The sequence below is a fragment of the Parambassis ranga genome, chromosome 24 (assembly GCF_900634625.1).
Source record: "Parambassis ranga chromosome 24, fParRan2.1, whole genome shotgun sequence".
NCBI classification, from domain to species: Eukaryota; Metazoa; Chordata; class Actinopteri; family Ambassidae; genus Parambassis; species Parambassis ranga.
Window position 1 is genome coordinate 4,357,966 of NC_041043.1, and position 23,433 is coordinate 4,381,398.

At 42.5% G+C, this 23,433-nt stretch overlaps 1 protein-coding gene across 3 annotated transcripts in view; it reads left to right on the forward strand.

Annotated features, from left to right (window-relative positions):
* The window catches only part of eva1aa (eva-1 homolog A, regulator of programmed cell death a), a 60,227-nt gene that overhangs the window by 31,423 nt on the left and 5,371 nt on the right, over positions 1-23,433 (forward strand). Inside the window, exon 1 of one of the 3 annotated variants that reach the window (XM_028397218.1) lies at positions 7,311-7,700. The exons of the other annotated variants lie outside the window; for them this stretch is intronic. The gene's annotated coding sequence lies outside the window, so the exon portion shown is untranslated. Of the gene's footprint in view, positions 1-7,310; positions 7,701-23,433 lie in introns of those variants that run through there. 3 annotated transcript variants of the gene reach the window in all.

Below are 23,433 nucleotides of genomic sequence, written 5' to 3' on the forward strand. Positions count from 1 at the left end.
ATCACTATATGAGTCTGGTCTGGACAGACATGGACACTGCATCTTGACTGAATGGTGGCTGCCTACAGCCGTGAGTAATATACATTATGTTTACACACACACAGGCCTGATGTTTGACTCAGCTTGTCTGTGATTTATAAAGCCATCAGCCTCCGAGCCCTGGCGTCCTCCTCACACATCCCCAGGGGTGGACTTGCTTCTTAGGAATAACACAGCAGCAAATGGCCTGGAACCTGCCGTCAGATCACACACTCCCTGCACTGTCAGGCTTCATTTACATCCGCACTCCCAGGAGGAAGTCCCCCTTTTGTTTGTTTGTTAAAAAACGGCCTCGGTCAGGAGTCCCATGGCCTAAAGTGTGCTGCTCTAAGTGTTTTACATTTGAAGATTTTAACAAGAAAGAAAAAAAATACCTGCTTAACAATACATTCTGTGTGCAAATTATTTATACTCTGAATGTGTGGTGGTTTTAAGTTGATGAATGACTGCTTAGGTCATGTTTTTCAGAAAGCAGGTTTCCTTATGACCCCTTTGATGTTTCTTTCTTGTTATGTTTTTAAGGTTACTTTGTCAAAGATTGACCTGTACCTTGTGGACATGTTTCAGTGCAAACCCCTGGCTCTCTGCAGCATGTTTGAACTCATTTTGTGTAAAGAATATATGTTATGCATGATAATGTAAAGGTGTCTTATAGGTAGGGGTGTTGGTATCCTAGTTTTTGTCACTAAATTTAGCAAAACATGATTTATGGACATCCATGTTAATCAGATCATGTCCAGAGGAATCCTTCTCTCCTTCACCTCCTCTTTCCTGTATCAGACTCAGGCCTTTCTACCCACAGTACAGTTCCTTTCCTCCCCTGGTTGGTATTAAAACTCCAGACTTTTTATCAAAATGAGGAGGCCTCTCTCCTAAACATCCATCCAAGGTTTTCCCTCTAGAGTTTTAAGTTTTATAATAAATTTAAAAACAAAATAAATTGTGGAAAGCGTAGTGACCTGTCTAATTGCTGAGCAGGAAACTGATTAAGAGTGGCGTTTTTCTAGTTAACATAAGATCTGCTGTTAGGGAAATTGGGAGGCGGGTTTTTGTGAATCATCACTCAGACATTTCCATCCCTGAGGTTAAAACCTCAAAATCGAAATAGGATCCCCCAGAATGCCTAATGAAAGTATAATGACTCCATTAATATCCTATGTGTGTTTTCAGATGTAGAACTGGGTCCAAACACTGTTGTACATCATGAAGTAATTTTACCTAAACCTTTATTGTCAATTAAAATATTGTTTTGACAAAACAATTTGACTGCATGGTTTTGCATGTAGAGACATTTCACTCTTTCAAAGAGACTTTAAGGAGGACATGTTGTCCAAGAACTATTTTCTAAATGAGGTCTTTGGGGGTTGCAGCCCCTTATGATGTCATAAAGGGCTAAGCCTCATCCATAGCAATTAAACTGTATATTTCTTTTGTCTTCACCATCAGCTGTAATACTTCCCCTGATTTGTTTTCGCTGTGGTATCCATGGCACCTGCAGAACAGCCACAGCCCTCTTTGAGGAGTAGAAGTTCATTTGTATTTAAAGTGACAGACGTCGACCTGAGCTCAAACCAGGCATGGTAGACACTTTCTTGTATAAATAAATCTAAACATGCTTTTATTTTTCTGTAACTAATGCAATGGAGTGTGAGGTGGGGCTGATGGAGGTGTTTGTTTTTAATGAACACGGTATAAGCCATGGAGGCTGTGACTGTCTACACATGGCTCAGCAGGGGCTGATTTAGATGTAACAGTGGAACTGAGAGGAAGATAAAGATGTAATTCACAAGCCTCTCAATTGGTTATGCAGACACACACAAATATACATGCACACTGATACTTGATGTGCGACTGCTGCAGGCCACTCACTCCTCTAGCTGCCCTGCACACATTTATGTCATGTCAGCAGTGGAAACTGTGGGGAAGATGTTTATTTTGGCCCGGCTGTATGAAGCTGCAGTCCAGTCCGGCAGGCAGTAGCTGCTGCTGCTGCGCCCCATCGTTCCCCTTTATAGCTTATTCTATAGCTCTATGACTGGTGGACACACACTATACCAAAACCACTGAAATCAGTGAAGCAAACACCCCAGAACATATAGTCAGAGAGGAAACCGGTTTGCATACACAGCTGGTGTGGCACATTTGGTACAGTAGTTTCACACTGCAGGACTTTCGGTTCTTAAACCACAGTCTGGTTATAGACGCTATAAAAGAGCTAGTCGGTCTCCAGTGGTTTGTGAACCACTGTTTGTTTGGTATTTAGATTTTTGTGCTGCCTGTAGTGACCACATTGGGATGAGAGGGTTGAGGTGGGTTGCAGTATAGTATAGCAAATGCTAAGTGATCAGCTAACAAAGGACTGAGGAGATAAAGAGGTCAAAGTTTTTAAAACCACATGGACAGGATGGAAAACTGAGGTTCACTGCCTTTCTATGCCTCTGTCCTGTTTGACAGGTTGCCGCCATGTCACCAGGTTTGGCAGTTGTGTATTGCTTTGACCTGTCAGACACAGAGGCCTCAGAAATGGGACATGAACTGAACTGCACCCTTTTTAAAACATAATAAACTGTAATGGCTTTGTTCCAGCTTTAGATTGGTTTTATGCTTTTCACTATACTATACTTTCTGGAAAACTCTCCACAGTAACTTGACCCATAATTAACATGTAAGGACCCCTAAACTCTTTTCTCTCAGCAACTCAAGCAACAGTGTTTGGCAAAAGGGACAAGATATTAAGCCAATGCAGCGTCAGAGACATTTAATGACAGTTCACTAAACAGCCGTAACATTATGAGCACTGACAGGTGCTCTGATTATCTCATTATCTGTCAGTCGGTTGGATATATTTGACATCAAGTGAACATTTTGTCCTTGAATTTGTTAGAAGCAGGAAAAATGTGCAAGCAGACAGATTTGAGTGACTTGTGATGGCCTCTAGAGGAACACCATCAGAGCATCTCAAGCTCTGTGGGATGCTCCTGATCTGTAGTGGTCAGTACCTATCCAAAGAAAAACACTGAATCAACTGCAGTTCAGCCAGGGGATGCAGTGTCTGACCTGTGTGTGTGTTATTTTGAACATAACATAATCCCTGTAATAAACACACTTTTTGTTGCTTTATGACTGAAATGAGTAAAGGATGACACTCAGTTAGTGTGAAGATCTTAGAAACCGTTGTGGGGGAAACATCTTATGTATTCTTTATAATATGTTGACTCTGTACATTCCTTGCTATTCACCTGAGTGCCAGAGTGGGTGTGGTTTGATTATACCAAGTACAGAGTCAGTCACAGGATAACCTAACTTAACCCTCACATTTTTCAGTGGAAACGTCAGTGCATCATCATACAGTGTATGACCAACCCCACCCTTTGTGAATCTTTAAAGGGCAAAACAGAAGAACAACAGTCATTGACCCACATGTGATCTGTGAGTTTATGAGTGGACCAGAGAGACTGAAGTGGAGCTTCTGTGAAAACTCGTAACACCAACCTGACAGTGCAGAAACTGTGGTAACAGTTGGCACACTCAGGAACAGTGCTGCGGGAAAACACAGAGCATGTGACCTGGGCTGACCTGAGTAGGTGTGTGCTGGTGTGCTGCTTTAATATGGATAGTTGTGGGTTCAGCCAATGTCCATAAAAGGCACTGATTCTGACTGGCATAACATCATCTTTCTCCACCGGTGGAGTGAAAAAGTCCTCTCTGGAAGAGGGCGAGGAACACATGGGGAATTTTTGCTGACAGAGGTTGTTGTGGGTTTTCATGCTTTGCCAGCATGTTCAGTCAGCTGATGTCTGCCCTGCACCATGTCTCATTGACTTACACCATCTGGCTCACACAAGCAACATGCAACACACTAATGAAAACAGGTTCGGTCACACCCTAATTTGGTAAGTTTTGCTGCCTCAAATGCACACACACTTAGCTATATGTGGTCATAGGCCAAAATCTAGTTGAATACCTAGTCAGTGTGATCACAGACCCCCGGGGTAAGAACTTTAATCAGATTATAATGAACCCTGAACAAAGAGAATATGAAAAAAACAAGGTGTTAAATTCCCTTTTAAGTTCTCACAGCTTTTCTTGCCCTTTTTGTCCTTTTTACTTTGCCCCTCCTCCTCTCACACGTTTCGATCAGTCGACATAATTAGGCTTGTATGACTCTATGTCTCCATATTTTCTGCAGCCTTCCCTGACTGATTTTTTTTGTCCCTGTCTGTGTGAAGAAATATGAATTCTGACTATTGGAATGATTGGTGCGCTGCTGCTGTAAATAACAGTGTTCTACTGACATGTTCAAAGGGATAGTCAAATGCGACTTAAACTTGAGAGGCTAACATAAAGGCGAACATAAAAAGTGAAAACTAGGTGGGAATAAAAGCAATTAAATAAATAATAAATGGGAGTCATTAGTTGCTAAACGGGGAGCTTTTGAAGTGCCCCCGCACAAACTTGCCTAATTACAGTAAAGCGATTTGTTGTAACTAATAATAATTTTAGCCTGTATGACGCAGAGCCTTGTAACTGACCACAACATCTATGACTAGTGCAAATAAAGAACAGTCAGAGCTCAGTCATTATTCTTGGGTTTTTGTATCATCTGCCAACCAGACGCTTTGATTCCACTACATACAGACACTGCACTGTGGGCAACAACAAAATACAGACAGATAGCACAGGTGACCTGTTAAGCATGTTAGGATGAGAGCCAAAGCATGAGTATGATTGACTTAATTTCAGCCTTTGAGACATTCAGCACATTCATTAGCTCTGCGTGCTAATAACTATCTGTTAAGATGAGATAGAGTGATTCAATCAATCAGGATGTGTATTACAGGGAAGTTAGGGTTGTTTTACTCCTCCTTGATCTGTAGCTTATTACTACAGAAATAAGGGACAATACACAGAAGATTTGCTGTATTGCTGTCCTGCTTTTATTATTACAATTATTACAATAACCAATCAGAATCAAGTGTGTAACATGGCCATACTCTAAACATTAACACTTAGCATCTAGCCTTGAAACAGGATGGCATGCTGAGTGTCTGCAGAAAAACTCTTGGTAGAAGTTGTTGACCCCTTTCTTTGCAGCTCCATCAGGGACAGAGATCACCCATGGGCCCCGGGTGTCTCTGTAGCAGTCGTCAAGGTGTTAAAAGCTTGTCATGTCCACCAGAAACTCCAAGAGTCTAATGTATTTATAATTTGATATGTGCTGTTGTGCAGAAATCTTCCTTTGCCACCATTTATCTTCAGATAGTCTAGTGACTTTGTGGATAATCAGTGTCTGTCCTGCTTAATACTCTGACACTTTGGTTCTTTGTGGCCCTTGTACTGAGGACACAGGCCACGTTAACAATGCTGTCTGTTGAAATTGTTGATAGTGGGCCCCTCTGATGGGCATTTAGGGGTCTGTCGCTCTCCTGCAGCTGACATCATGTAACTGTTCCAGCCCCCAGCGCAGGAAGCTCTTTCTAGAAAGAAGGAATGTTCTGCATTTAGCTTTGGGACTTGTGTGTCTTCTTTAGATAATGTTGTGTAATAGGAGCATGCAGGCAAGTTAACATTCATAGAGTCACATGTTTGCATGGACATAAAAACAAATATTACACAGTCCAGCACTGTACAGACAAATGCACAAACACCCCCCCACCCCTCCTCTTGTGGCTTTTGCTCGGCCTGTTTTCCCAAATGAGCAACTGCGTCTTTGTTGGGCTGGAAACTGCAAAATAAGCAAAGCTCAGGACAAGAACTTTGTCGGCTTTGCACACTTGTAAACTGTGTACACTACTGTTTTCGTGTCACTCTGTGCTCACAGCAAAAAGCTACTCTCTACTCCTTCTGTGCGATCCATCCTTCTTGTTTTCATTTGTATGGGGAGTGTGTTGAATCTGATGAGGGGGACTAATGCTTTCCAGTCTGTGGCTGGTTTCAGTTTTCTTCCTGCGGTGGACGAGGACAGAGGGAGAGAGAGATTATGAGAGAGAGGGCAGTGTGTATGTGTGTGTCTGTGTGTGTTTGTGTGTGTAGGGGGCCAGGAGTCCAAGAGAAAAATTCCCAGGGCATCTTGAGCCTGAATTAGAGTTCTGCAATGATACATGAAAATGTCTCTGTGGTTACTTGGAGTTTAATTTCAAAAGTTAGTGAATATAGAAATGTTAGGAAAGACATTTTTGTGTTTTGACAAGGAAAAAGAGGAATGGCAAACACAGAAAGCGCACATTTTTTATGGAAACACAAATCTCAGTGATGCACACATAACTTCTGTACGAGTCTCCATAACTTCAACAACTTGGCTTATGAATATAAACTTAGAATTGAGCAACTTTATTAATAGCTAATTATCAAATAAGCTCAAAAGCATATGACAATAAAGCAAACACAATCACTAACCAAAAACAACATGTCTGCATCACAAATTGCTCTTGCATCCTTTTTCTTCTTTCAGCCAAAAAGCATGAGCTGGTCTGATATTCAGTATTGCCTGGGCTATTGCTTGGTCACCTTGTTATGAGTTGATATGCCATTTAAAAAACCTACATAGAACTGCTTAAACAACCTTAAAACTTCACATGAAAATACCTCTATCAACACTGTGAAGTCAGTAACAATCCCAATAAGGCATGTACACGGGGACAGGTGTGGACACCACTGAAACCTTCTAGTCTGATACACACAATATATCAGCTTTCATGTACTGTACTTTCAGAAGTGAAATGTCAAACACCAACAGTCATTCCAGCAGGGATACTAAGACTCCATGTTATGATCAGTATGGATTATGGGATCTGATTGGCTGGCCCTGCCGTGCTTGTTTAGCTACATGTAGCCTGAAGCGGCATGTTCCAGCTACTTGGTGCACCACATTCCCAGATTTCCAGCCTGAGCTGAATGAAATTCTCAGATCATTTCCTGGAGCCGCAATTTTTCACTGCTCTCTGTTTCTCTCTCTCTTTCTCATACATACACCCACCTCCTCCTCCTCCTCCTCCTCTTTCTCCTCCTGCGTGCTCTCTCCCTCCCCTTTGTACCTCTCTCTTTGACTGCTCACTCACACAGCAGTGGGCTGTGTAGGTGGACACTACACATGTCCCTCTCTCTCTCTTTCTCTCTCTCTCTCACACACACACACACTCTCCCTCCCTCACCACCTCATTCTCTCTCTTGCTCTCTCCTGCTGTCACATTCCAGTTGTCTAAAGCCGGGTTTAACTTTCTCTCTCACTGAGAGTAGGAAGGAAGGCAAAAAAGGAGAGGCATTAGAAAAGCTTTATTCTCTCCGGATGAGAAGAAGAAAAGAAGAGGAAACTCTCTTCGCACTCCATTTGGCTTAAAAAGGGGAGTCACCATAAAGGAGCATACCTTCTTAAAGGGTGCTATCCTTTTTTTTTTCTCCCTGCCTCTCTCCCGCCTCTCTTTTCCTTTTTTGGGCTGTGCTCACTCATTCTGGTCAGACCCACGGTGGACTATTCACGTGAACACTTGTTTTTACGGCAAAAGTCAGTTCCAGCTCTCCTGGCGGGACGGACGGGAGGAGGAGGAGGTGGAGGAGGAGGAGAAGGAGGAGGGAAGTGTTTGACAAGACAGACAGGCAGACACGAGCTCAAAGAGAAAGTTGCTGCTCGGACCCTGGAGGATTTTCTGTTCAGTAATGCGTGTGTAAGTGTCACCTCGTCTTCTGTCTGAACAGGCTCTTTAAATGTCTGCCTGCTGGTTTGTGTGCTGAAATGTTGTGTGTGATTTTAGGAACCAGCCCTCTGATACACTTTAAAACACTTTGCTTAGCTTTTGAAATGAGATGAAACTTTTTACCTTCAGGTTTGCTCACCTTGAAATCTTCTCAGGAATGTGGCTGCTGTTGGAGCTGTCGCAGTAGGATGTAAGAATGTATGAGGTGGGAGTGTGTGCTGATTGTTTGGGAGTTGGTGTGTGTGTGTCTTTAGATTGGTACATGAGGAATCAGGTGGTCAGGAGCTGTCAGGGAGATCTGACAGGATTAGATGCTGAAGGTCTCAGATGAGCTATCATATAGATTAACAGGATGTGAAAACACAGGCAGCACATGACTCAGCTGACACACAATGATGCCTCAGTCCATCGTGGTATAACAGTGAAAATCATGTTTTCATATGTGTATGTGTGTTTTCACTTACATACACCACATTCTGAGTGCTGGCTCAGAGCAGACAGTGGGGTTGATATTCTGCCATACTGCACTCTGTGATGACTGTTTCTTTGTAAACACAACAACCTCTTTGATGTTGAGAGCAAACTTACTGACAGAGAAAATCATTACGGCAGAAGATTTTATGCTTGAGTTAAAGAAAAAAAAAGACGCAGTATCCCCAGCATCATGTTTAAAAAACACCCAGACAATAATATGTTGTGCAAGTAGAGTAAAAGCTGCAAATACCAACATGTCTGAGGGTGATGAAGTGACATCCATGTCTGCCCTCAGCCAAATCTTTCCAATGAGAAGAAGTGTTCATGTAGGTGCTCTCATGGTCAGTAGGGGGAGTCAGATAGTCCACACTGTTGCTTTAATATAAGCAGTATTGAACTGTTTCTTGGACAAACCAAGCATTTGGAATTGCGACATCCTTATCATAAAGATTTCAGCTCTGCCGTGCTGTTCCCTTTAAACTGACGGGCTCAGTGTTTAATCCACGTGCACACCTGAAGCAACCATTCAGGGGTGTTTCAGCCTGTGCTTTTCCACAGAAGCCCATCTCACAAGCAAAACGCAGGCTTAACTTCTAGCAGTGCATGCACATGCACACATCAGCCCTCATAAACAGGCCTGAGGAGCCCAGTGAGACCAGACAATGCTGCAGTCAGTTCCTGGGTCCAAAATAACAAAATTGTTCAGATGGCTACCAAATGGACTGTGTGTGTTTTTTACTGCTTGTTGTGAACATGTGTATACAGTAGGTGTGGGCTCCTGCCTCCATGTTTGGCTGACTGTAAGTGTGTGAGCCTGTTAGTAGGCGCGTATGCATCCACACCTCCCAGGTTTCCCTCTAATTGGAGCTGTAGCGTCAGCTTGCAGTGCCAGCCCCGGTCCCTCCCAAACCACAAGGGACTCTTTGTTTGTAATTTATGAATTAGTGTGTGGTTTGGGTTACGAGAAGAGAGGGCAGGCCAGAGGCTGACGGAACAGGAACAGGAACAGGACTAAGCCCCGCAGATTTTCGATTAGCTGGATATTAGCTTACTTTAGTTTATTATTCCAGATCAGATGGAAAGGGAGATTGACATGACATGATTAATGGGCCAAACAATTGGCTTTTGTCTTTCTACCTCTGCTTCTGCTTTTGCACAGATGTGACTTCCTGCTCTGATAATCTGTGTAAATCTTTGTCCGTCCATCAGATAAGGCTTACTTGTGAAAATACAAAGAGCAGAAAGACTGACCTCCTCTTCATCTTCACAGCTTCATGCAGCTTCATACAGCTTCATACCCCCTGCTCCATCCATTTGCTCCCTTTTGCTCTTTTTCATCAAGTGGTTTTATTTACTTTGTCTAGTCTGAATGGAACCTGGCACTGTACTAAGCTTTGGCCTGGTTCTCTCACAGAAAAGCAAAGCCCCTCTCCAACTCCCTCTTTTTTTCTCTACCCTTGATTTGATTTTTATCCTTTTCTCCTCTGTTCTCTGTTTTTGAAACTCAGCATGCATTCCTAATGGCTTCGACTCTCCTCAAGGGGTGTTTTCTTTTTTCCTTCCTTCCTTTACTGATCTTCCTTCCCTTGTTCCTTCCATCCTTACTTCCAGCTTCTTCTTCTTTAAAAAATGCTATGTAGGGTGAAGAGGTCTTCTGATGGCCAAAGCAGATGTGCACCCTGAAAATCTTCCTGGCATTCTTGAGCACCATCATGCAGCTGCTTGCAAGGCTAACTGGGATTTCCCCCCCCCCCACATCCAACACTATTCTCCCCCTATACCACCACCATCTCATGTCACTACCTGAAGCCTCAGCTTCAGATTCTTCCTCACATGGAGCCATGACATCATCCCTAAATCATAAGTGTGCCCCTTAGGTACCCCACTCTGAGTTTACTGTTAACAAGTCCAACATTACAAGCCAATATGACGACTGCAAACCCTTAGCCTTTCATTCACCTAAAGGACTGCAGCCTTTCCTTTCCTCTTGGGCCAGTTCTTTGTACTTTGAACAAACTGTTTTTCTGAGGACAGCAATGCTTTATCACTGCCTCCTCGGATGTGTGTGTTATTGCCTGGACTTTTCCAGAATGGAGGGATTTCAGAAGGCGCATATAGCCTTGCATTGAGATTCGACCTTGATGAGAGGTCATCAAGGTGAGTGGTGGGGCTGTGTACATGTTTTACATAAGTTGAAAATCAAAAATTTGAACGGATACTCTGTTCAGGCTCTCTTGCATTGATACAAATAGTTTAAAAAGAATCACAAAAAACAAAGGGATGCTGACACGGGATGACCTTAGGCCCCAAGCAGACTGAAGATCTTTCACGGGAGAAACAAGCAGAAACTTGGACAGCTCTTCTTCAATCGGCTCTGGGGGGATAGTTTCCTTCATCTTGGAAGAATAGCTTCCCATTTAAAGTATCCCAGAAGCATGTGTGTGTCCACGTCATGCAGAGATCTGGAAGATGTGGACATGCGAACAGCGTGCCAGAGGACCTCTTGAAAGGCTTTATTCAGCAAGGTTTCTGCCTTTTGAGTTGCCCTTTAGCCAGCCATGCTCACCCAAGGAAATTAATTTTCTCCTTCAGGCACCCAGTTTAAGGGTAAAGAACGCTGCAGAGAGCCTGTGTGTGTGTGTGTGTATGAGTGTGTTTTCCTGGATGTGTTGGCCTCAGAAGAACCTTCACAGTAGTCTATTTAATTAAAGCAGAGTGTTGTGCCATGAGGAAGGCAGAAAAAGAGCAGTGAGGTAAATGCCAACTATGTGTGTTCATGTCGATGCCAAAGGTGTGTAGTTTGCTCACTTGCCTGTCTGGCAAAGTTTGTGTGTGTGTCGTTGGTCCACTGGCATTTGCCAGTAAGACTGAAAGTTTGATCCTACACTGTATTTTTTATTGTATGTATGTATGTATTTTTAGTAAAGGAGTTAACCTTTATTGATTACTTCATGTGATTTTCTGTGTGTAAAATATCATAGGATTTTTTTGACATTTGGAGAGCAGGAGAATGTTAAACTGTTGAACACCATTTAGTCTGCTGCTCCGTTCATAGGGACTGGCATGAAGGAGCATGTGGTGTGTTTTTACAACCCTCTCTTCGCCTTCCCCTCTTTTCCCCTCTTTTCCCCTCTCAGCTCACCCTGCCTCACCCCCATTAAACTCAATTTGTTCTGAGAGGTGAGGATCGCTATGAGCCCAGAAACATGTGCTGCATGCGCAGAACAAGGCAGGAGAACTTGATTTAGAGGAGGATTGTGGGAGGGTCGTTGACTTTTTGATTGCAAGACAGAGACATTTATGTTTTCAAGTCATCAAAATGTAGTCTGAATGTATGAGCTGTTGATATACTTAGGCTAATATGCCAGCTACTTTTTATGATCTATGTGAAATTAAGTGAGAGAAACATAAGGAGAGACGAAGACACGGTGAGAGGAGTCCAGACAGAGCTCTCTTTTTACTTCAACAAAGTTTTTATGTTTTGGCTCGGGTGACTCCTCATTAGAAGTCTGGAGACTTTTAAAAAGCCCAAACACTCCTTCAATCCACCGAGTCCTCCAATAAAGGCTGAAATGTTATGCTGCAGGATTACAGGGTGCAAATTTAATGAAGACTCAACATCTACAAGAAGGAGGTTTCTATCTAAACATGTGTTTCAAGTCAGGCCACGTTTACATTACAATATACAGTAAACATGTGTTTTCAGTTGTGTTGCCTTAGTAGTTTTACTGCAGCCGTATTTCAGGTTTTAGAAATTAGCAGACATGCTTAATGATGTCTGTAGATTTTACAGCCAAGGCTTTTTGAATGAAGCATTAAATGACTATCTGCAGCTGCGTGGCAGGTTTTCAGATGTCTTCTGGTGGAGAGGAACAGCAAACATCTGCTGACATGTACATTCGTGCAAGTAGTGAATGAAATCTAAAAATCTTAAAATCCTACTGGTGTCCTAAAGGGTACCTGCCATTTTCTGTTCTTCGAGCTTCTCTTTAATCCGATAAGGAGCTTTACCATGATAAAGATCCGAGGCTTGTGATTTAGAAAACACAGGACACAGAGCTTTGAGTAAACACGTGATGGAATCACAACCACAAACAGCCGGGGTCACTTCGCTTATCAATATGTCCTCTGTGGACGGTGGCTCTTCTCAGGACAGTATTGAACTCTAATAGTTGGTTTTTGGGGTTAAAGGTTATCTGTCATCAACAGCTGATAGGTCAGGCCACGAGGAAGTAAACTTCACACACTGGCTCTTTCAGGTGCTTCAGCTGAGTGGTCACCACACAGACGTGCTGGTGGTGTCTTCATCAAGCTCTTCATTGAAGTCTCTGTTTATAAATGTTTCCCTTTTCTAAATGTATTCTCTTATTTCAACAAGCTGCACTTCTACTTTGCACTTGTATTTATGGTGTCTATGTTGCTCACGACTGCAACATTATTCCCAGTGGGCTTAAAATACATTTTTCACCCACTGGGATGTGTCGTACAGTCTTTCTTAAATAGCCTCCAGGCACAGAGCCCCAGCCGAGACCCAGTACAGTAGAACCACACTGGGCTGTTATTTAAAAATCTACCAGAGAACTCCATCACTCTGATCTCAAGCCAGAGCCTGCTGATCTACGCTCCAAGCGCCACCACTCTTCCTTTTCCTTCCAACAGTGGATGAAGAGATGGTGGAGGGAGGGAAGCGTTTTCTGTGGCCTTCTTTGGCAGAGTTTTTTTTTTCCCAGCAGGCCATCTGTTTCCTGTCTGCAACATGACACCAGTACCCATGTGCCATTGTGGGGTTTATGAATAGCTGCTATGCTAATGCACCTAGTCATTTATGCTGATACAAACCGGCCCACATGTGATTCAGATGGGATATAGCGGACATGTTTAATCCAGAGTGTGTGGAACTGCTGATGTCTATATCATTGATTCACTATTCGCTCTGATGTGAACTAGGAAGGCTTTTTTTCTGTCTCAACCATCTTAAGTCATGTAAATGTTGTATTCTAGGAAGAACTGTGTGTTACAAACACACAAAAAGTCTTGCAGCTTGCATGTGTTAGTCTGCTGTACAGCATGGTAGTAATAGCTGCAGTGATACAAAAGCTAGACTACCCTGTCCATTGGGCCGAAGCAGCCTTGTTCACTGTCTTACACTCTTTCCCCTGTCTAAGCCTGTCCAACAGGGATTTTCCACCCCTAGGCCCACACTGAAAAGCTGGACGCCTCTCTCCCAGTGTGTTTGTTTTTAATCGACGCACATAAAGACGTCCATCAGCTAAAGCTAAAGCCAGACCTCCAAGTTGTGTTTGGCGAGGCCGCTGTGGATCCAGGCATTCATAGCCTGACGGATTCTGGGATGATCCAGAAGTTTTGGTTGTAAACACTGTTGATGTCAGATCACCTCAGTCTAAAACATTATTATTAAAAATAGTTATTTAAATTTAATTTTAAGCATTTTTAACATTGAACTTGCTGAATGTAGACATGTACCAATATTTGGATACAACAAAACTAACCACACAGACAGAAACAGTAGAAACATCAGATCAAAGATCCCAGTGATTCCTCAAGATCTGCTCTTACATGATAAAAGTAAAAAGGCCCACAAAGACCCCTTTTAAAATGTTACAGAAAACCACGATTCACATCATTTCTACTCTTTCATTTGCCTAGTAAAATTTCTGCTAGTGTTAATATGACAGTTGCCCTTTAGAGGTCACAAGTGATGAACTCATGGGTGGTCTCCTTTAAATCTAACTATGGCTCCTTGAAGTGATGACACATTCTTGACCTTGCTAACACGCTTTAAAATTAAACTCAACACAATACATTGAAAGAAATAGTTAGCACATTTGTATTAGCTTAGCATTGAAGACAAAGCATGGCTCATCTGCCAACAACTTATCAAAAGTGCATTACCGTAATTAATATCTTTGTAAAGTTCAAGGCTCTACAAAGTCTTATGTGTCCGGATGTTTCTTGACCAGGATAAGTAACTTCCTATAGTCTCTGTAAGTGTCTGTCAACCACAAATCCCATGAGCTTATTTCACAGAACATCAAAACTCTGCCTGCACCTTCTGCATCCTTTCCAATAAAATTGAGCTAATCTGCCGGCACAGCCCTTGGGGAAGGCCATCATTTTCCCCCCTCTCCATCCCTCTGACTCTCATTTCCTGTCTTTTTCTATCTCAGGGTTGAATAGAGGTGCTGGAGAAGGTGTTCTGCATAATATGTGTTTGAGTTAAAGTGTCAAGTGCTGACCCATGTGTCAATGTGTGCTTGTGTGAGTCTGCCTTACATCAAATCTGCAGTGAACCCCCCCACCCCCACCCCCTGCAGCAGTGCATTGAGGGAAAAAAAACTACAACTATTGCAGATCAAATTGCTTTTTCTAAGTCTGTAAGCCACAGTTGGAGCACTCTTGGTGGATTTCTGCAGCTGTTTGATACCGGAAAGATTTACAGCACAGCTGGAATGAAAACACCGCAGGCTGGACTGAGAAGACAGATCTGCAACAAGATGTTGATTGCTTTTGGGCAGAGAGCTGTTTGTTACTGTTACTGTTACTGTTAGTGCAGCACGTCATAGAAGAAGTTATGAAGTGATAAAGAATGGTGGGTGCTGTCAGAATCCATCTGTCCTTTAACCTTAGTAACCGCTATCCTTATTATAGACACAGCTTCATTGTCTTAATATACATACAGTGTCCCTTTGATCACTTGACTGAGGTGCTGCAACCAAACTTGATAACGTTTGAGTCATCAGACAGCGTTTATTAATGAATGTTCTTGTAAGATCATGAATCCATGTTGCCACTCCATTCGCCATGTGGCCATGTGGCTGAACCACTGGTGAATTGGACCAATCAGCGCACTTTGGAGGAAGTACAGCCAGATACAGGCGTGCTTTAGATGTAACTACTTTCATCTGTCCTTTCCAAACACTCAGTGTCCTCCCTAATACTCTGCAGGACAGTTATGCACTGCTTTTCATGCTCAGTCCTGTCAAGGTGGGAGCAAGAAGGTACAATCATCTGTCCTTTCCAAAACACTCAGTGTCCTCCCTGATCTGACAACAAACTTCCTGTTGTACCTCCTTGCTCCCACCTTGACAGGACTGAACATGAAAAGCCGTGCATAACTGCCCTGCAGAGTTTAAGAGCTTTTTATGTGCATCCCTCCTTATCTCCATATCTCCGTTTAAGTCAATGCTTGTACAGGATATTTAATGGAGACATAAGGATTTAAGAGATGGTTTGTGATAATATAACCTCCCTGAGCTCTGCTTCATTATCTAATCACAGACGTATGGCTACAAACAGCAGGATCTCTGATGTCCACCAGGCAGTTCAGCCGCGGCAGCAGGTGTTTATTTTAAAGACTGCTGTAAAAGTGTCTGTGGCAGCCTCTGTGTCTATCACTCCTCTCTCTCTGCTGCTCTCCCATGCTCTCCTCTTTTAACCCTGAGGACATGCATCTGCATCTGTTGTAGCTCAAGCTGTTTTAAGAGCGTAGCTGATCTGACAGGGGCATTAGACGACGGGACAAATACAGATAAGCAGCCTCTGCAGTGGGGATGGAAATCCTAAAACTTACTCAAGTGAGTGTGTAAGAGACCCACTTAATATATGTTCTCCAATTTGGCAGGAGACCTAAACTATAAATGCAGAAAGGCAATGTTTATAGACAATTTCTCCTCTCTTTTTCCTTCTCATCTGTCCTCCCTTTGTCTTGATGGCAAACAGCTGCTGAGTGTAGCCTGTGACAGCACCTGCTCGCTAAAGTCTTTTTTAGGAATTGGTACTAATAATAGCACATAGAATCATCTTAGAACTGGCTCAGATGAGACAGGTTCAGTCCAGTATGTCAATTTTTTACATAAACCTTGTATTTTTGGCATGCTGCTAATCGAAAAAAGTTGGAGACTAAACACAAGGTGTTTCCATTTCTGGGTGTTGTGTGTATTCGTCGTGATAACACCGATGACAGGCTCATCCTGACTTCATTGTCATTATCTCTGACCAGGCCTGACCGCTAATATGGCTCAGCACACTGTCAACACGTGAGGGGAAAATATATTCTTGTATACATGAACCAGCTCCTAGACTGCAGTTTGAATGTGTCGATGCTGGTGTTGGTTCTCTGTCTGTGAAAGCTGTGATTCACTCTCACTTTAGGGTTTGTTTAATTACCTGACAATGACAGGGCACAGGAGCGCCTAGCACTGACTACTACATGTGGTAGTGTTTTACCAGAATGATAAAGAGAGACTCAAGTGCGATGGTCTGTATCAAATCATAGAGCACGTAATGACACACAGATGCTGAAACACACTCGGCTGTGTTACGATGTTATGGGTATATCCTCCATCACTCAGGACAATGGCCTGTAATCTAATTACACTGACGGTGAGGTCATATTGTCACAGGGTCTGAGATAGTTGCTGCTTTGACTCCCAGTAGTAGTCATTGTGAAGATACTTCCTGAAATTTCACAGTATGTTAAACAGAAAGATTTGAATAAAAGTGTGATACAGACAATCACACAAACAAATGAGAACACATCAGTCTCACTCCAAGTATATCAGAAGTGTGTGTTAGGGTCAACATCATCTTTGTCTCACTTGGCTCCTTTTAGAGACTCCTCTGTTCCACACAGACGTCACTAATAACATTGTGGGGCTTTTGATTTGTCCTAAATGATTTAATTTAAAGGAAGGGTTCTTTTGTGTGTTCACTTGTTGAAGCACATTTTTGGTGGTGTTTGATCTCTTCATCAACAGCAATGTCAACTCTATAGATATTATTCTTTTATAAAAGTTTTTATCTTGTTTTCTTATTAATCTTATTTATTATCAATGTTCTCATTAGAGCAGAGATATTGTTCCTTTTGTACTGTTAGCATGGATGATACAACAAAGTGCTACTGAAACCAGTATCAAACATTCATTTTTCACACACACACACGCACACACATTATGCACTCATCGGGTCCCAGTAGACTTTAATGCTGCCAAGTGTTGATTTTAATAACTGCCTTGTGCGACCAGTTGTTGCCTTCGGCTAAAGATAGCACCATTGTTTAGATCGGCCTTGACATATGTTGGAACATGCTTGTTGAATGTTTTATTTCTGTCGGGAGAGTGTCTAGACACCATCCCACCTTCATATCAGCGACAACAAATGACGATCTCTCGTCTTTACTGTTTGTAGAAGATACTGTCATTCGATGACCTCAGCAGCTCTCTGTCCCAGCAACCATTACCTCATAACCCTGATATGAAGGATTGTGTTCAGGCGGGTGGCTCGGTTTGATGATTCAGCGTTGGTCACATCCTTGTTGACCCAGTGGAACATCAGATAGTGTTGAAGCTGTGCTGAATTCAGCCAGTAAAGATGTGGAATATATACAAAAGAATTAGAGCTTTTAAAACCTCCACTCAGGCTGAGTGAGAGGTCACAATGAGCTGTGGATTCAGAGGTTCATAAACACTGTATTATGAGGAGGATGGCTTCATAGATGTCTTTTTAAAAGATTAAACAAGGAAAAAGTCTGCAAAGATGAAAAAAGGGGTCTACCATGTTTTCAGTGCTGTCTGTGTGGGGTCCACACTGTGAGTGTAGTATCTATTTCTGTCTTTGCATCTTAATGATGCTCACTGTGTGTGTGTGTTCACATGTGTTATGTATGGGGAGTGTTTAAATACCCAAAGCAGCTGGGATTTAGCAGTTTAACTGAGGGTTGTGGTGAAGTGAGAGTGATCACGTTCAGGGCCCATGCTGTGGCATCTGTGTGTGTGTGTGCACAGATTTGCATTTGTGGGCGTCTCACAGTGGAGAGATGTGTGTTATCCATTAAAGAAAATGGGGGAAAAATTCTACGCTTTGCAGCTGAATGTAGGGCAGGGGGTTTAGTGGGGCAGGATGGGGGGTTGAGCTGTTCCAGTCTCTCCCGCCTGGAATGTATTCCCAGACCTCACTACTGACTCTGGATGGTTGCAGACTGTGTCACTTCCCAGCTATGCCTTAGTAAACACAGACACCATGCTGTATACCTGTGTTCTATTAAAGAACACGCCCTGAGCTTCTTCAGCACTCGAAGAGTGAAGCTCCTGCCAACTTTTCTACACAATTCACACTGACTAGATAATTTGGTTTGTTTAAAACCACTTAAGCATTTGAGCCAGGAGGAAAAAACTGAAATGTTCCACAAAATGTAAGGTTTAAGGCCATAATGTTCTGTACAATGCCTGCTTCCCATTCATTCACTCAGTGCAGGAAACTTCCTACATGAAGCTTAGCCAGTTTTCCAACTGAGAATTACCTTAGATTAGCTCCAGCTCCAGAAGGACCTTTGGGATGGATTTAGTTTCTTGCTGAAGGACACACTGTTACTGGTAATGTTCATATTCATTATTGCATAATAATTTTAATGGCCATCTTATAGTCCAGTGTTTAAGAGTTACAGAATCAATTAGCAAAATGTCTGTGTCAAATGTGGCAATTACTGTAGGTACTGCAACTGAAAGGGAGTGTATTCAGTTGGTTGCATTCTGCTAGATGCCAGTAACCCCACAAACTAGCCCTTTAAATTTTCTCTTAAAAGTGCACTATGTAACCATATCATTTCCAAATTTTCAGTAGAGGATCAATATAAAGTAGTGCTGTTGTTTATATTGTCATTTGCTGCATTTGGCTCAGTTTGATTGCTAGATAGAAACATGGCCTGTTTAGCATGCTAGCTTCAGTAGATATCTCTGCAAAGCAATACATAAATAATGTCAAAATGGTTATATCCTATCATAGTTTTTCTTGATCTTGAGTGATTACACTCACACTGAACTACAAAATTTACATATAGTAACTTTAATTTATGAGTATGTATTTTCCATATGTTCTGTATTGATAAATCCAGAGCCATGTTCTTTGGGAAATTGTTGACAGCAATATAAAATAGATGCAGTTCATAGTAACTTTAAGGCTCTTTACAATTACCACAGTCCCAGTATGTTATTACTCTGGTAGTGATGTGGATATAAAACATGAACATAAAACTGAAGCAGAACCAGGAAAAGCCCTCAGTGCGGCCCGCTGGTCCCTTAGTGGAGTTCACATTACTGGTGCTAAAGCTGGTCCACTTTGTATACATAAGACAAGATGGAGTGTGTTAATAATGCCCTCTGACACACACACTCTCAGCCGAGCAAGCGTTGTGACATTTAGATAGGCCGGCATTTACAAAACCATTAGTTCTCACAGTGTGAGGTCGAGGCAGTGCCTTCATCTGGAAGGGGAAGGTAAACATGAGTGTAATACTACAGCTTGGCTCAGGTCAGTGAGCCGCTTAGTCACACACACTTGCAGCTTCATACTACGCCATCCTCAACTAAGCAACACACAATCTTGGCTGTATATTGAATAATTAGTCTCTCACAAAGCTGTCAGAGGTGCTCACACACACACACACACACAAAAGCCCAATAAGCTGTTGTCAGCTGGATAGTGTTAGTTTTGCACAGGGAGTTGGAGAGAAAAGGGAGGCAGAGGAGGAATTCAATCTCAACACCTTTAGCTCTTGCCCTATTCACCTTGCATGATATTCTGCAGGAAAGCCATTAGCTAAGTGAAAAATGGCTACGTCTGTGTGTCTGTGTGTGTGTGGGGTGGTGGATGGGTTTACGTGAGTGTGCAGATTCCTGCATGCCTGTCTGTGTGGTGTCTGGAGTGGGAAGCCGAAAGCAAAGACCTAAAAGGGAATAAAAAGCATTTTGTGAGTCTAAAGTGTCTATAAACATTGATTTGAGTTTTTGAGGCACTGCACGTATGTGTGTATCAAGTGAACGTGGAGCTGTAACCAGCACTTTAATGTTGCAGATTAAGTAGGCACTGGCTGTATGCTGATTGAAACCAGACGCTTTTGCTCAGACTTCCTACACACACACACACACACATATGCCAGCACATTGTTTCAATGGACATTTTTCCAAAATGTCCGTTTAAGGGAAACAAATTTCTCAAAGTGTTTTGTCATCTAAGCATTATCTGAAATGTTAAGATTTGTGGGTTTTTTTGCAGATGGTTTATATCTGAGTTGAAACCAACTTTATGCAGAGGGGTTATCTCTGTCAAATGTGTCTGTGCACACACACCTTTCCTGCAGCTTTATGAACACATAGCACATTTTAACCACATTAGTCAAGCTTTGAGTAGAATTAGAAGAGAGAGCTCCACAAAAGAACTCCCTGTAGATTCAACTTGTCATTTGTTAGGGCTCAGTTTCAGAGCTAAAGCAGAGCAAGTATTTAAGCTTCGAAACAATATCCAAAATATTCAGTTGCCACTATCACCCACCTCCATGTACACTCATAAAGGCTAGAGTAAGTTCAAATTGCTGGCCGAGGTCAGATCTCACCTCAGATTCTGCGCGGTTTAATATTTCATTATATCCCCGCTGGCTTACAGGGCTTTGTCCCAACTGTGTTCTGCAATGGTCAGCACATGGCCCACAAACACAGACATGCACACACACTCTGGCCTGCAGAGCCTAGTGAAAACAAAGCCGGGCTCTGCCAGTGTAAACACAGGCCATTGTTATGGGCACTCTTTTCCCGCCTCGTATCTTCGCTCCCTGTGGCGATACAGGCCTCTGAGAGGTACAGCTCAGGCACTGGTCCCAAATAGCGAGTTATATTAAGAATTGCGAGGAATCATTTTGCCCTGCGTTTATGTGACCATGTCATTATAATGCATGCTGCACAGTGTGATTTATGTGCTTGGTTTTTGTTCCCTTGCACTCCTCTGTCTCTCTTTTATTGGTTCAGTTTTAACTGCTTGGCTCCTTAAGTGTGGTTTGTGGCCATTTACTTCGCGAGGTTTGTGCTTTCTGACAATTATTTTTACAGGAGCAACATAATCTGTTGTCTTTTGCCTTCATGGGAAGCCCAGAGAACAACATGAGAAATTGTCAGGAAGACGAACATTTATCAGACAAGTGTGTTGGACTGTCCATTTGACTGTGAGTGCATGTGCTCTATGGTGTGTCAGTTATATGCCCTGGAACTGTGAAAACGTGTGAGTGAGCGGGTATGTCATGTTATGGCGTCTCTCAGTTTGTGACCCAGGGCCACATGTGCACCCAATTAGGACCAATCAGAAGGCTATAATCAGGGCGTGGCATGGGGATGGTGGCGGCAGCACGGTGAGTTGTAAGACCCATGATTAGTGTGTCAGACTGATGAGGTGGGGGGGGGGGGGGCACTGCCAGACTGAATCCCATTTCTTCATTTTTCTCCATCCTTGTGTGGGGGTCTGTGTTTATGTAGTTGGAGCCAACCAGAGTTGAATGGGGTTTAAATTTTTTTATATTTTAACCTATTTAGTTGACAGATTGCTGCGGTTCCCCACAGCAGATGACGCAATTACATTAAGGCTTTTAAATGTAAGAATATACGGTTCTACAACTGTCTCATGCTATATTGCTTTTGCAGTTCTCACAATGCTATTCTCACATCACCAGTGCATATAGTGACTAGTAGTTCAAAACAAAGACTTCAGACCTGTTTTCACAACATGGCAACATACCTGTGATCTTAATGCTGTTCTCACAAAGCAATGGCATAAAATGATTATTAGATGTAAATAAAAACCAGATACTATGGGTTTTTTTTATGGTTTTTTTGTTTGTGTTTTTTGCAGCCAGCCCCTCATTGCTGTTTCCCACAATGCTTTTCTCACAATGCATACATATAGTGATAATCATATGTAAATGAAGGCTAGTCACTCTTTGTATTTTTGCAACCCACCTGCCACCTGCCCAACAAACCTGCCACCTTATTAATAAAGCTATTTTTACACAATGCTATTCTCACGGTACAGTGAAACATGCATTTACCACTTGTGCCATGTTTTGGCATCAAACTCCAGCCTTTGGGCTCATAATATGTAGAAAAAAAGACAGGAACAAGTTAGTGACACTTCAAAGCAGCTTGTTGGTTGACTCTCAGGTTTCTTTTTTTGCACAAAAATAGCTTAAATAACATTTTTAATGTGCACTACGCCTATTTCTATGTATAGGTAATCCCAGCTTTTCTCACTGGCTGCACTATAGTGACAGAAAATGCAAATAAAGAATGAAAATTATGAGAGAATTACTCAATAGCAATGTCACCATTAAACCTACAGCGTTTACTCCAGGGCCCTTCTCTTCATAATGTTTGAACAAGCACTTGTCAAAGAGTAAAATCCCAGCAGCAGATATCAAAGATTTGAGTTTTTACAGTTTTTTTGGCTGAAGAAACAGTTTGAAGTGGAGAGGAGTTAAAATCTGTCAAAAATCAAGAGCCCCAATGTCAGTTTTTTTATGTTAATACTGATACAGGGCTTTTCTGCAATGAGAATTAATTAAATGTAAAAATTGAATGCAATGACTTACACACCAGGAAACTGCCACATCATCTGTTTGGTCTGCATTCCTCTCAGCTGTCTTAATAAAAACCAAAGAATGTCGTAAAAATGAACTTTAAAGGACTTCTTGTCAGTAGTTAAATGTGCCTGCTCAATCTTTTAATCATTGCTTGCAATTGGAAAAATCTTGTAATGTGTCCAGGCCATTAGTAGTATCCAGTGAACAGGGGGAGGCACTGTGGTCTCCTCGGCCGCTTCCTGCGCTTTGATTGGCTCTTGGATCGCTGCCAAGATACGTCTTTGGAAATTTGATCAGTGTGTTTATTCGTCGGCCTTTAAACAAATGGTCCATTTTTACCCCAAATCACATGTCACAGTTTTCAATATTAGTACCACTGATGTCAGCAAAACCACGCAGTAGCATTGTTCCTCACGGCCGTTCCGTTTGTCCAGAGCAATGAAAATGCAAGAATGACAGACAGCTGGACAGACAGTCATCTGTTGAGCTGTAAACCACCGCTGATCTGACAGGGCAGACAAACACAGTGACCGGAGCATGGCCCGGCCTCTGAAACCACATGTGAGCGGGCAGGAATGTGTAGCCCACTGCATTGTGGGTTGGTGTCTGGGGAAAAGAGTGCAGACTCCCTGACTCACAGGACTCTGTTAGGTCAGGGGGCTGTAGAGAGGTGGGTAGTTTGGTGAGGGGGGGGCAGTTTAAGTTTTGGGAATCAACGTGCAAGGTCGGCGGAGTGTGTGAATCATTGCCACCATGCTGTCTACAGCTGTCTTATTCATAGCTCCTTACTCCTCTGAGTGTTTTTGCTTTGAA